We start from the raw sequence: 14,705 nt of genomic DNA, 5'->3' as shown, positions 1-14,705 counted from the left end.
AAGAACGTATACACTATACAAGTTACATGGAACAAAACTATAACTTCCAATAATATGCCATACACGTATTCCATTTAATTAGTCTAAGAGCTGGGCATCGCAGAATAGATAAATTGTGGCCTAGAGACACTATAAAATAGAACGGAAGGTGACGCGACGTGAGCCCGACCGTGTCCTAGATCCGACCTTTTTTACGACAGGACGCTATCGACCTTCGTAACTCGAAACTTTAGATGATAACGCTTACCCTGAATACTTGCTAGAAACTTGATACATTTTAAGAAAGTATTTTCTAGAAGACACTTCATATAATAGTATTGAATTCACCCGATAATCCTTGAATATTTTTGGAAAGATCAATGTTGACTCGTGTTTCAGCCTAAACGTCCTTGTAAGTAAATATTTATAATTCTACTAGCGGTCCGCCCCGGCTTCGCCCGTGGTACATATGAAAAATAGATGTTGGCCGATTCTCAGACTTACCCGATATGCACAGAAAATTTCATGAGAATCGGTCCACCCGTTTCGGAGGAGTATGCAGACTAACATTGTGACACGAGAATTTTATATATAAGAAGATAATAAAATAATCAATTTTCGCTGAAAAATATAGTTCTATTATCAAACTGAATATATTTTAAAGTAAAAACATTAACAGGAAAAAGGTCTGTATCTGTTTATGGAACACACTTAAAATAACAAAGTGGGTTATATAGAATGTTCTGGTAGTGTGACATCAATTTGCATCATATCCGTGTGAGCATATTTCTTCTACATAAGAGATTTATGATTCTGTCAGCCAACTTGTGGCACTATAATCGACACGAGCGCCTAATAAATGGTGTTGTGATAATGTATACCTATATATTGTAGAGTAAAAAATTTTAGAGGACAGCAACTATGTTTGAAGGATGCTTAATCTATTTAATTTACATTTCATTTAATAAATAGTACTCTTTGTATTTTATGAAAGCCCTATAATGTCATATAATGTAATATTATTGATTATTTTTCCGACCCAAATATCGACCAATAGAATTGCACCATTCGACGTCACGTGGTACAACCTACATGGTATTATACTGATAATTTTTTGAAAATTTTCTCTGGTCCTTGACGTCAAACTGACAGGTTCAATTCAATTGTGAAATTATTGGCCGACATTTGGGACGGAAAAATAATCTCCCGAATACCACACGAGCTTCAAAATTATCTGGCATTTCCCTCAAGGTTCCCTGCAAACAAATAAAGTCGTCAAGTTTTTCAGGAAAAATCACTCGCGCTTCGCGCTCGTGATTTTTTAACCTTGACTAAAAACTTGACTCCTTCATTTGTTTGCAACGAACCTATCGGAAAATACCCGATAATTTTGAAGCTCTTGTGGTATTATAAGTGAAACTTCGTATATACAATTTTTATCCAATGTTTAATTTTAAAATAATAGTGAAAGGCGTCGAAGTGCCTATTTTAGAAAATTAAAGTGGCATAATGTTTTTAAAATAAGGCAGACAGGAATACATGCATCTCATGGATAAACGTGATATAAAGAATACATACATACTAAATATTCGATGCATACACAAAAAATAAAATCAATTTCAAAAGAACGAAAGATTGTATAGAGGTATACTAGGAAACTGTGTGAAATGGTAATCTTTGTTTACGGTCAAAATGTACAAAACAAATAAGTATTTGGAAGGCAGTTGGGAATCTATAACTCAATGCCAAGTTTTCCAAAGTTTGGTAACTCGTATAGAAGTACTTCACCCGAAGCAAACGGCCCAAGTCGAAACCTCCATTTCGTTGTTCTAAACTTACCTGTAAACAAAAACATTTGCGCCACTCCACCAATAATAAGATTTCTAAATACATAATACTTCGCAAAAACATGATTTGTAGCTTGTATTGTTTTATGATACAAATTACAAATTACTCGAATCTTGAAAGTTGTTTCCCATCTATCATTATTAGTTACCAAACTTTGTAACTTGAAAAATTTGTGGCGATAATTGTACTTGGTAGCAGACGTAAGCATAAACTAATCAAACTAATTTCTTAACGTGTAACTTCAAAGCAAAACATTAATAGCGTAAGTAGTTAAAGTAAGTTCGAAGTATATAATGGTTCTTATACTGTACAAGCTGTTACAAGTTTCCTATATGTCCATAAATACTTTATGTCTGCCCTCATTCTGAACATAATTTATTTTTAATCTCATTGCTCATGTTTCAGCTCACGTAAAGCTGTCGACGTAAAAGTTCACCACCTGCAAATTGGAAGCTGTTCATGTCATTTTAATGCACGTTTTTACAGACCTAATGTGGTTAAAAATATGTGTTTAGAATTTTAATGTGAAGTAAATGTTCCACAGAAACAGTTATCACTTTGAATATAAATTATATAATGACAGGAATTATATTGTGAGGGATTTTTTTTTAATGCATGTAATCAGAAAAAAATATTGAGAGCAGCAAATATTGGGTACAAGAAACTATTTGTAATATGTACGTATAAGATTTTCAAATACAAATTATTACGGACTATTAGATCAGTAAATCAAATTTTTTCCATAAGCTGAAGCTAGAGTCGTGAACAACTGAGCTACTGCGGTTTTCTCGACCTGAATAGTTTAGTGAATTTCACCGAACAGTCCGCTGGCCGCGTGCCGAATGTTGCAGTTAAATAATTTGTGATAACCGCTTTCATTTATTCAACTTTAACTAGAATTTTCATGAGTAATTTGATGTTTTTATAGTTAATGTCTGAATGTGCACTCGAGTGAAACGCTTCGTTCATATATCTGCCCGTGTCTTGGGTTGTCGCATCTGTGATTTACGACTGAAAATATTTTATACATAATAGTTTCATAGTGGTTGTAAAGAATATAACTATATCAACGTACTTACACTTCACTGTTGAAAAATACTGGACAAAACATAATTGCAGTCTCTTTCAAATATTAAAAAAAAACAACGCATCCATAATGTTTGCTTGATTGTATATTTTACATTAAAAGAAAGCATTTTAAACATTCAAACAGACAATAAAAAGGTCCGCTTTAAACTTGTATTCTTGTAAGTTCCTATTGTTAGAAATGACGACTTATGTTAAGTTGGAGTAAGCGGCAGACAGACTCGGTGGCCTTTCTATTATCCCTTTATATATAGAAGTCTTTATGAGATTTTGTTTGTTTTACTCTGAACACAGTTTCATCTTATTAGCTCCCTCCCCTGTTGTTTGGCGTCACGTTGCTTTAAAATTGCTAATTACCTTGTTTACCTCTACAAAAGAATTTATATTTATAATTATAGGAGGTGGTATAATTTATTATAAGGCCTTTGTAGGAACTGTACATTATAGACTAACTTTTATACATAAAACCTCTACTAACTTCCTTTCTAAATGATGTACCAAATAAAAAAAAAAGGTTTATCGTGAAATATTTTTGAAGGTACAAGCAAAAAAAGATGGTATTATACGTTTAAAATCATGAAATGTTCGCACTAATCCATCACGAGCCAGCGCCCGACGACACGTACTAATGGAATGTGAATAAATTTGTAGACTGTGCCGCCCTTATCAATGCTTACTAAATTCTGTTTTGTTTATCACGCATATGCTTCGTGGCCGAAAATGGGATTTACGTTCTTTTTTAAGTTATTAATATAAGACTGTGACGATAGCAAATAAGATTATTTGAAGAGTAGTCAGCTGCTTTAATGTTTGAAATCATTTAATGTAACTAGTTTTCTGAAATATTCAAATGATTTAAATAGAAGAAATCACATGTTAATAATAACCTGTGATTATATTCAAGTAAAATATTTTTTTTAATGAATATGATATAAATACACCTTTAACATATTATGATTAAACATGGATTAAACAGATACCACGCGTTGAGCAAATTGGATACTTTAAATGACGAATACATTGCAATCTGAAAGTCAAGCTATACAACGTGTGCGTTGTCACTGATCGCACGGTCCGTCGTTTATAATTACGCTCACTTCGACGAGTGCGAATTCATTACTTACGTAGAGCCCACGCTTTTATCTCAAAAGATGTGCTTTTGTAATCACATTACGCAAATGAGAGCTCGAGGATTCACGGCTGGTTCAAGAGAGGGTCGTGATCCCAACAAATGTCTCTTACACTTCCCGACAAGTAAATCTGCTTTAGGTCCTTTATCAATAGCAAAACGCCGCAGATTTTGAACGTCCTGTTTGATCCGAGAATTATAGGTTCTTTAAGCTCCACGCTATAGAATTTTCACAAGGTTATGCTTTGTGCTCTTGAAGGTGAGGAAAGATATGGATATTTATAAATTTATTGATTGTAGGTTTGAATGAATATTAATAAACCAGGGAAATAACATCAAGATATTACATTGTGTTATATTGTTGATGATACCTTTAGGTATAATTATACCACGCATGATGCATTGCCATTATTTAATTTTTAGCGTTCCATACTTATATTTGTTTTATTATACTAAAATTTATCAATTAAAAATAAACATTTTAATGCAATCACATTATGTTTAAACTATTAAAGTGTTATAATAAAATATTTTATAATATATGTTTAAATAAAAATTATAGATATGAGTTTGAGAAATACGCAATGTGTATTGTGTATGTTACCTTCCTAATTGTCTGTATCAAGAGTCTAGAAACAATTTCATCAGTGTGAAACTTTCAACTTTCTGCGTAATAGAAACGTTTCGTCTAATTAAAACGTAAAATTACACCCATTACCATTTAACATTTAACGGGTTTAACAGAAATCCAGAGTACGCCGCGAGAGTAACTCCATTTCCTGCTACGTGCTACGATTGCTACGACGTAGCTACCGTAGCTCCAGCTCGCGTAGCTTCGAATGCCTTGCATTGTGAATAATTATTCTTTACAAATTGTTCTGCGTTTTTTATTTGAGATTTTTAGGCATGTAGGTCAAGCATCCACGTTCAGTTTTCGCTCAGGTATGACTAAGATTGAAAATTATTTTGAATTGGAATAACGGTTCGCCATTTTGAACGGAGATTTATTTTTAAACATTATTTATGACAGTGAACCATGTTGAAAATATTTGTTTGACGTATGATCGATTGTTGGGAATTAAAATTATTTTATTGATGTTGTTGCTATTGCCGATGTGACCTTTGATGTTAAATGAAAACATACATGAATACTGTTTAAAATTCAATGGGAAATTAATCCACACATTCGAGTCACTATCATCTTTATTTTAAATGTAAATTAAAATACATTCGCAGAAATAGCTGATCAGCCCAACGTGCTAAGACACAATACTTGCTTGGCTTTTTATATTGGCAATGGCAACTTCAGCAAGAATGTATTGTATACAAAAGTTAGCTACTCTAACGGAAATTCTGGTTTTATATTTTTATTCAGCGAGATTGTGATCATCGGAGCTCAAATTGAACGGTGGTCGTTCTGCAGCGGAGCGTACGCGACAAAAACAAAGCACGCCAGTTTCATAAGCATTAAGCCTCCCATTACTTTACAATTCATTCTTATCAATAATTTCTTTCTTAGCGAATATATAAATATATTTTTGTCTCTTAAGGAAAGTACTATGATGTACCTACACGGTCAAGTAAGTATTTATATTTTTTTATTTGCACGTAAACACACAATGTTATAGGTAGTTTCTATTATATGTATATAGGCTATAGGTATTGTAAAAGTTTGTTTTTACACGCTGTATTCGAATATAGTGCGTTTTATATTTTGCGGTGTATTGTTTTTTTTGTTCAATGACAAACACTTTTTGTAACATTGAACACATGTAAATACGCGTAAATATTATTCAGTACTATATTTTTAATAAAGGCATAGGTAGCATTAAATAAAGGTCAACAAAAGAATTACATCTGTAACACACATACAATGTACATTGTACATACTACATTCATTAAGAGCAACATGAATTTAAAGAGTGATAGTGAACATTAAAGAAATACATCTTTTAAATATCCGTAATACGTCATAAAACCCGGTCACTGTGTCAGGTACTAAAGTTATAGCCATTAGGTTGGAAACAACGTTATCTCTTTAATTGTCCTAATGCAAGTAGTAATTAGAACAAATTGAGACAACAGAACTACCGCGCCATGTTTCAATTACGTAGAATTGCGTAGGTATTACCGTCAAGATCGATTAAATTTATGTGTAATATATTATTTCTTTATAAAGGGATTAACTACATTATTCTACTTAGTTAATCCAATTGTTGTAAGGCGGAGTTGCTTATTGTATATTAAAGTGATCAGTCTTTATTCGTCTTATTATTTTGTTTATTAAAGATGATTATAAATTAATTGGTTTTTATATTAGGTACGATTTTTGTTCCAAAAATACATCTTTCCAAAGCCAACCAACCAACAAGGTCAAGGTCTTAAGGAATTTTTATAAAATATGTGTATATTTTTTATGTTAACGCGAATACCGCGAATATGAAGTTTTTATATTTATTAAGTTAAGACCACACGATTACTTTTCAAACTTAAAACAACTGTGGTTTCAGTTTAACTTTAAACTCAGTCTTAAAAGTAAAATTAAAAGTGGAGTAATGGCTATATCATAAATATACTTATTTTTGCTTCTGCTTTGATTTAAACGTTATTAATACGGTTATTAAGCCAAGAAGCATTTATAAATGAATCGCAATTATTGACTTCATAATGGAAGGCGTTATGTAACGGACAGTGGCAGTGGCCGATCCAAAAATGACGGTATCAATTAAAAGGATGGTGCGCAGTGGGTCGCCATCCATCACGCGGGGGCGGCGGGTGACGCGGACAAATGAAGTGCGATTTGATCCGACACCCGCCACCAATGATCCCATTTTCATTCACAACTTATGCAGTCCCTAAGAAAAACAAAGAAACCAGCTCATTAGGACAGCTAAAAAGTCTTATGTTTTATTCAGGTCCGCTCGAGAAAACGCTAACCGAAGTAATTTAACTTTTAAACGAGTGACGATTGTTCGATTCAGTGCATTTTTAATAGTGACTGTTAAGTTTAAAAGCAATTAGTGCGGACTGTACTTCTTTCGGGAAAGCGATTTGTTAAATAAAAAGTTAACTGTAAACTACCATACTTTTTATCCTTATTGGCTCTTCCCGTTATTGAGAAAAATGCCTGAACTAAATTATTCTGTTATCTGTTGTGCTCGTGTGCACTTCAACTAGAGTGCGTTTCGAAAATATTTTTTTTTAATCAAAAATGACAGAGAAAATATTCTCCTTTCTTCCTAGCCTTATCCCGTATCTTACGGGGTCGGCTGCCTAGAAAGGAGAATATTTTCTCTGTCATTTTTGATTAAAAAAAATATTTTCGTTTTTGACAGTCAGGTATGCCAACATAACGGCAGGGGAACTCTTTCGTGAAACGCACTCTACCTATACAGTATACATACTTGTATAATGATAAAAGCAGATCTTTTTCTTTTATTCATATTATTCAAGATTCTATCATTTAGGATTTCATGACTTAATGGATTTAAGACACGTTTTATATATCATAACATTTAACCCGACGTTATGAACACTTTACAGCGAGCGTGGTCACGGCCAGGCTGACCGCAGTCATTAAAAGCCTTTAAATTATAAGTGAAATATATATTATTTACTTTATTACTCGCTTCATCCACTGTAACCACTTTGATCTTTCAAATAAAGCTTTTATAGGCCTTTGATAGGCAAATTATATTTTAGTTACGTAAAAGCTTTTTATTAATTATTATTATTAGAAAAAAAAACTTGTGGCAGTGATAATAGTTGATTGCCGTTAGGAAATTTTAATATTACAGCCACAAAGTTGAAAATTTTACAAGACATTTCTACTTAAATGTAATAACATGTACATAAATTGAAACTATCAGATCATAATTAAATCTTAAGTAAATAAAATACCCAAATACGATTACTCCGTAGAGGACCTTTGATGAATCTTATTTTATATTGAATAAACTTGTTTACAAACTTCAAGTCTCGAGAGTCTCTATCTAATATTGGAACGTGTATTTTGAATAGGAATAAAATAATGTTATCATACGCCCTTGAGTTCTCTATTTATAGCTGCAAATTTATCTGAAGAATTGTTGCTAGAATCACAGAACGAAGTTTAACATTCATTATCATCTTGCCATAATATGATGAGAGTTGGCAGGTGTCCCGGTCACCCGCGCCGGGTAATTCTGTTTTCGACTACGTGTCATGAATAGTTAGCGGTGACTTGAAACTGTCCGCTAATCCCTGCAACTTCTAACTTTAGCAACTTCAACAAAAATACCGAATCTAATATGTGTTGAATAAGAAACAGGCACGTGGAATTACGTCGCCATCCTTATTTATTGCTTCTTTGTTAAGTTTGTTTATACAGTTATTAAATTAACCGTCTAAGTATGTCAAAGCCTTAAGTAAATTAGTTGCTGGCCTCATAAATCTTGCAAGCTCTACGTACATTGTAATTATTAAATACACCCATAAATTCAGGTTACTGTATCTATTTTAAGTAATTGTACAAGTTAATTATTTTTAGTAAGAGTGTTTTTCGAAAAGATATATATTTTAAATATCTAGTGTTCATAAGCAATGTATTGATTTTGTTATAGGATATGTGCATCAAAGAAACAAAAAAAGAATATATAGACAAGCAACAATATATTTATACACATGAATAAAAATATAAATTTTCACATTGCTTTGAATGAGTTCGTTTGGTCTATTTCATGAAAACTGTACGAGTGAAAAGTTACTCAAAATTTCATCCATAAAACCGCGAGTTATGTAACTGTAGTTTAAATATGAAATAAATGTTTTATTATTCATTTTATACTTTAAGGGAGTTCGTCCTTACAGCTGAAGCGTGCTTTTCGTACGGCGGAGGTAGATAATGAGATGTATGTTCTTGTATGCTTTATGTACTCGCTTCTTATTTTCTACACATATTATGTAGTAGTTACAGTTCGTATGTAAAATTTTACGTAGAGTTAGAGTTAAGAATTTGAAATTAAGTCATAATTACTATGCTGTTTATATTTAAACTATTGTATATCCACTGTATTTAAAGGATATTTTATATGTTAGTTAAATGCTCATTAAATGTTTTAATTATCTTTTGTAATACAATTTAATTAATTAAAAGCTTTGTTTGTTAAAACAAAACACCTATTATAGGCATCAGATAAATATTTATAGAACGTGGCTTTGTCAAGTTTGACATGTCATTACTCAGAGAGGCGTGGGTGGTTTTATGGACAAATTGTGTAATCTATGTGTTATAAGCGATATGTTTCCCGTATTAAGTCGTAGTTATGACGCGATGTTGTCACTGGCTCATATACCTTTTGATGGCAAAGGGTGCTTTTGTGGCGGCCCTCTGAATTATTAACCACATACGTTGACTCTGATGTGTTATGACGTTTACTACGGGATATAGTTACATGAAATATGTACAAAAAGTAATAAACACAGACACTCTCTTTGTACATTCGTATATAAAAGAAATAAAGAGTGAAACAAGTGGCCTTAATATGAAATCAATTTCAATATGAAATCGTTTACAAAGTATGCACTCGAAAATAAATAATATGAAAAAGCGGTCAATTATCATATTATTTTAATAAAACACCTACGAACGTATGTACGAATGATTTATCTTTGTTAATTATTTTACCTAATGAGATGAGACGCATGTGAGTAGGCACCAGCTAATATTTTGCTTTTCATAACTTGAGAAATAAAAATTGCTTCAAATATTATATTTGTTAATTTAATAAAATTCTTAATAAATAGGGAAGTAAATAGGTCACTTTTTGTATTTGTTCTAAAAGCCGGTAAGTAATAGTTAATTAAAAAACTATTAATTTGAAATTATAAATCGTATTGGAAAAAGTATTTATACCAAAACAATTTGAAAAGTTTGCTTCAAAAAATAATCAAGGGTGTAATCGTGTAATATTGTTAAAGATGATATAAACGTATGGATTATTTGTTGCGACCTTCATAAAAAATGAGTTTCTCGTAAAAATAATACCCTCGTCGGCAATATGGACAGACGCGTATCATACGCGGCTGATCGCTGCGTAGCATCCGTCGAACTGGCTCACGTAGCTGACATATTTCCCAACTAATTTGCGGTGTTTGTACTCGTTCGTTCTGAAATATGTTTACATTTACGTCAAACACGAACACTGAAGGAATTACAATCATAAAAAGGCAAGAGAATTCCGATATCGAATTCAAACAATTTCTTATTCAAATTTGTCTCGGGAAGATAATATTTCTCAAGTTTACACAGTTCAATCTATAAGAGAATTATTTTTATCGTCTTTTACAAGTCATCTTATCGAATCATATTTCATATTTGTTTCATGTATGATAGTCAAGTTTTGCGAATGAAGACGGGAACGTGAGAACAATATATCAATTTCCTTTTTTGACAGTCAAGACCGTGAAATGACAAAATGTTGTCGACGATATATGCGGGGGATGGAGTTTATTTTCATTATATAATTTGTATACAATTTCTAGAATAGGCTACTAGTTGATCGATTCGCTTCGTCTATAAAGGATTTCTTGGAATGCCGAAGCCTGGACGTTGGAGTCTGTTATTAATAACTACGGAATTCCATGAATAATTAATAATCGAGAATCAAAATTGTTTCAAAGTTTTAGAGTAATGTTCGCAATTTGATCTGTGTGAAACTAAGAGGAACATAAAGAAAATTTTAACGTCCATGAAGTAACATTAACATTCAGGAATAACTGAACTAAATAACAAAATCTGATTATATGTCAGTGTGAGAGTTAGCTGTTAAATATTATGACGAACACAAAAGTTTCCGACGAGAATAGAAAAAAGTGGTGTAATTAAGACGATACACAAAAAAAAATCCACTGCTTGGCGGGCGGAGTCTAATAGCTCGCTATCGCGAACGCGGGTGTGCGCGAAGTCATTCTTGCAAACTCGCCGCGCTGCCGCTGGCCGACTCGGGACAAACATGTATGGAGTCGTCATACAGTTATAATATTGTCATACATTTATTTAATTGTTGATTTATTGGTTTTATTTTCTTGCTTATAAACAAATAAGTAATCTTCTTTTTAACAACTACTTAGACATTATTAATAATTATTATCATTTCGTAATGTTTACTTTATTACAAAATAATACAGGTTATAAATAATCTTTAAAATAACAAAAAATATTGTTACTCTGAAAAAATGAAATGGTACTCAATAACGCGGACTACTGAATTGATTTAGATAGAATTTGATGCTGACGTAGATATTACATCATGCCCAGAAATGAAAGGTACTATTTCTGAAAGAAGTTATAAACCCTAATTCTTCTCAGTCAAAGTCAAGAGTGGAAGATATCACTAATACAGTAAAACTGATGCGAAACTTTGGATGTTAATTTGTATATTTAATAAATAATACAGGTTATAAATAAATAAATAAATAAATAAATATTTTTTTGTTAGTTGTTACTTAATCACGTCAAGACTACATTACCAATTTTGATAAAATATAGCTAATTGCCTGGATTTACACATAGGATACTTTTTATCCGAACTGAACACTTCTGTGGGAAAAAACAGGATTCACGATATAACCTAATTCCACGCGGGCATGCCGCGGTCGGAATGATATTTTTTTAAATAAAAAAATTGTTTTAAAAAAAACACAAAATATATTGACGCATGTATTTATTTTTTGCACTCTATTATAATTGTAATTATTCATTACAAATAATCAAAATAAAATAGCCAGAACAAAGTTAGGCCCTGGTAGGGTAGGTGGGCAGGTACAGCAATGTGAGACGAACACTGGCTTATTTATACCAATAATAATGTATTATAAACATTAAATTAAGTTTACAACAAAAATACATAATATTAGCTAATGTGAAAACGAATCAACCAATCATCCCACAACAATGAAATGTGCACACAAATATTCATCCAAATCGGTTCATGTGATTAGGAGGAGTGACTGCAGCGCCATCTTCCGGGCCCAATTGTGTTTCCAGATCACCCAGGAACTCAATTTAATATACTTACACAAAATTTTTCGAAATGAAAACTCACATTACTATGTAAATATGAATATAAACCTGTTTTAGTACTAAGCAATTTCCCGCACAGGTGTAGTAAGTATAAATGAAATAAATATCAACATCAAATTCTTTATACAATATACTTATCTACCACCTAGTAAGAAATGTAATTCTTGAAATTTTTTCGTATTTTTTTAAATATAATACTACTCCAATGAGCTCCTGTTCCATATTACGGCCACCATACTTCCACTAAGTTCACCATGATTTTTTATTTCTTTGCACTTTGTTGCTTTTTGCTAAAAATGGAATCATGCGATAAAACCAGTAGAGCGTTGATAACATACATTTTTGACTGAATAAAGGTACTTACGAAGGAGTGGGTTCACATTGTGAACAATCAGTGGGTTTATTTTCCTTCTGGATTCCGGATTTCTGAAAAGATTATCTATGCTATAAATGAAAAAAATCTTACACATTCGTTATGTACTTAAAACAGGGGTACATATCAAACATCGTCTATAATACAATTATCATCAAATTTAAAATAAAACCAACTTACTTCATTAATTTGTTCCAATTGTAAGCATTCTTTTTCCTCCAACCTTTATGTTTCTTCTTCTTATTTTCTTTATTGTCCCCATTTGTCTCATTTTGTCTTATTGTGTTGTCACCCTTTTTTACGATGGCGCGAGCGACACAAGTTCCCCGTGTGACGGCCGTAGCGGGAATGACTCGTGCAGCGATCGGGGTAGGAAGGTACAGGGCGGCTCTCGCTATATTGGCTGGTCGCGCGCTAATTTCAAGTATTTGTTGTTTATTTCAAAACCATCGCATATTTCAAAATTCTAAATCGGTAGACGTATAGGTTGTATGTTTTATAGTTAATATCCAAAAAATCGTAACTTTACGTTTGTTATTTTGAAGATGCCAGAGATTAAAAAAAAATAACAATGAGAACTTTGTATTTTTTTTCTATCGAGAAAATATCATGGAATCATGTTTCTAAAACGGTAGACGTATTGTGTTACTATTGAACTTTCTTGTCAAGAATTTTCATCACGACAACTTTAATAATATAACAAATTACGAAGGTTTAAAAAGGGCCGTAAATGTTAGAAAAATTAATTCATCACCTTAAAACTGTCTGAACAACGCTTAACTTTGCTGTATAAAATTTACGTAGTTCTTGAAATGGTAAGGGCTGCCAAAAGCCTACAGATGAGGTTACGCGGACGGCTTTTATCTTTTGACATCTTACTTAACAATGGCTAGGTGTTACATAGTAAAGTAAAGCTCGGAATTCATTGTGTGCTGCGCCGTTGGCTGGGTGTATAATGAGAACAGAAACGTGGCTTTCTTAGACATTTGTAAGTGAAATGTATTCAGGGCCGACATACCGAGGTGAATTTACAATCCTTGAGCGAGGTAAAGAGGAGGGTAATATTAATTTTTTGAGTTATAGCGTTAAGAATTTCTACATTGAAGCTTTGTTCTATTCATAGCAAAATTAACATAGAGATATGAATTTAATTAATTCATAATACTGGACAGTGGACTGACATTTTGAATATAATTTCATGTTAATTGAACCAGTCTACTTTATACAAGAGCATATTGTTAATCTAATCTATATATCTTAATCTGAGGATATATATATATTTGTGTAAGAACATTGAGATAATATTAATATGGAGTCGACACCGCCTACATCACTTATGTTCCACTCAACATACGTCATGTGACGTATGTTGAGCGGTATTTTTTAATGGTTTTAAAGTGAAACGCATCAAACATGCCTTCGTGTGTGTTACGATATTGCACAAATAATACGGAAAAGTGCAAAGGAATAACTTTCATCGTTAAGTACCTAACTAGATAATAATTTTTAAAACTTAGTTAGAGCAAAAAAATGGCGCACAGATTTTGTTCGTGGTGTCTACTCCATACGTAGTAATATTATCTCAATGTGTAAGAATAAATTTGTCCGTCTATGTAGATAAATATTCCACTATGTCCAAGGGGATCTCCCCTATTCGCGAAAGCACAGACAAGTCCTCCATTTGCTATTAGAATGTTAGTTCTTGTTATATGTCGTTGTTATGAGTAATGAAGAAACATAACATGATGTAGGTTTAGGGTTGCCACAAATTAAATAATGAACTGAAGAATTGAATTAAACGAAATACTTATGCGGTTAATTATTATTGAATTATCCTATATTTCGACTACCCTACAATTATAAGTTTAGTTTTTAAAGTATTTCTAAAGCATAACCTTTAATTAAATTGCTCTTGGTATTAATTATTGGTAGCTATACCGTTTGTTCGCATAACAAATGCATATTACCGTAAAATAATTTTAGAATACCTATGTCGAGTTTGAATTTCTGTGTGTATGGAATAGGAAACAATATGGAAATGCCTACGGTAATTGCATAATTGAGCTAATTTAGCAAGTTTGATAGTAATAAATCCAGTTAGACGCAATTTGCGGTCAGTTCTCGTAACTTAACATTAATTTCGTTTATAACATTTTCGACTGGCCTATTTTGAACCACGTTCGACGATATTCATTGGTTGGAATGTTATTGGTTTTTATGTATGTAAA

General features: G+C 32.2%; 1 long non-coding RNA gene across 1 annotated transcript; it reads right to left on the bottom strand.

The window, feature by feature from the left end:
* Positions 1 to 12,341: 12,341 nt before the first annotated feature.
* LOC149482241 (uncharacterized) lies at positions 12,342 to 13,133 on the bottom strand. Its single transcript, XR_016316697.1, has 3 exons — positions 12,658 to 13,133; positions 12,469 to 12,530; positions 12,342 to 12,394 (listed from the first exon to the last, which is right to left on the bottom strand). It is a non-coding gene; the product is annotated as an uncharacterized LOC149482241 (long non-coding RNA).
* Between the last annotated feature and the right edge of the window lie 1,572 nt (positions 13,134 to 14,705).

This window comes from Colias philodice, chromosome 15 (assembly GCF_061535455.1).
Source record: "Colias philodice isolate Cphi_HAF_F1 chromosome 15, ilColPhil1 Martin Lab GWU primary, whole genome shotgun sequence".
Taxonomy (NCBI): Eukaryota; Metazoa; Arthropoda; class Insecta; order Lepidoptera; family Pieridae; genus Colias; species Colias philodice.
Note: the sequence above shows the minus strand (reverse complement) of the source record. Positions and strands in the feature narration are given on the sequence as shown.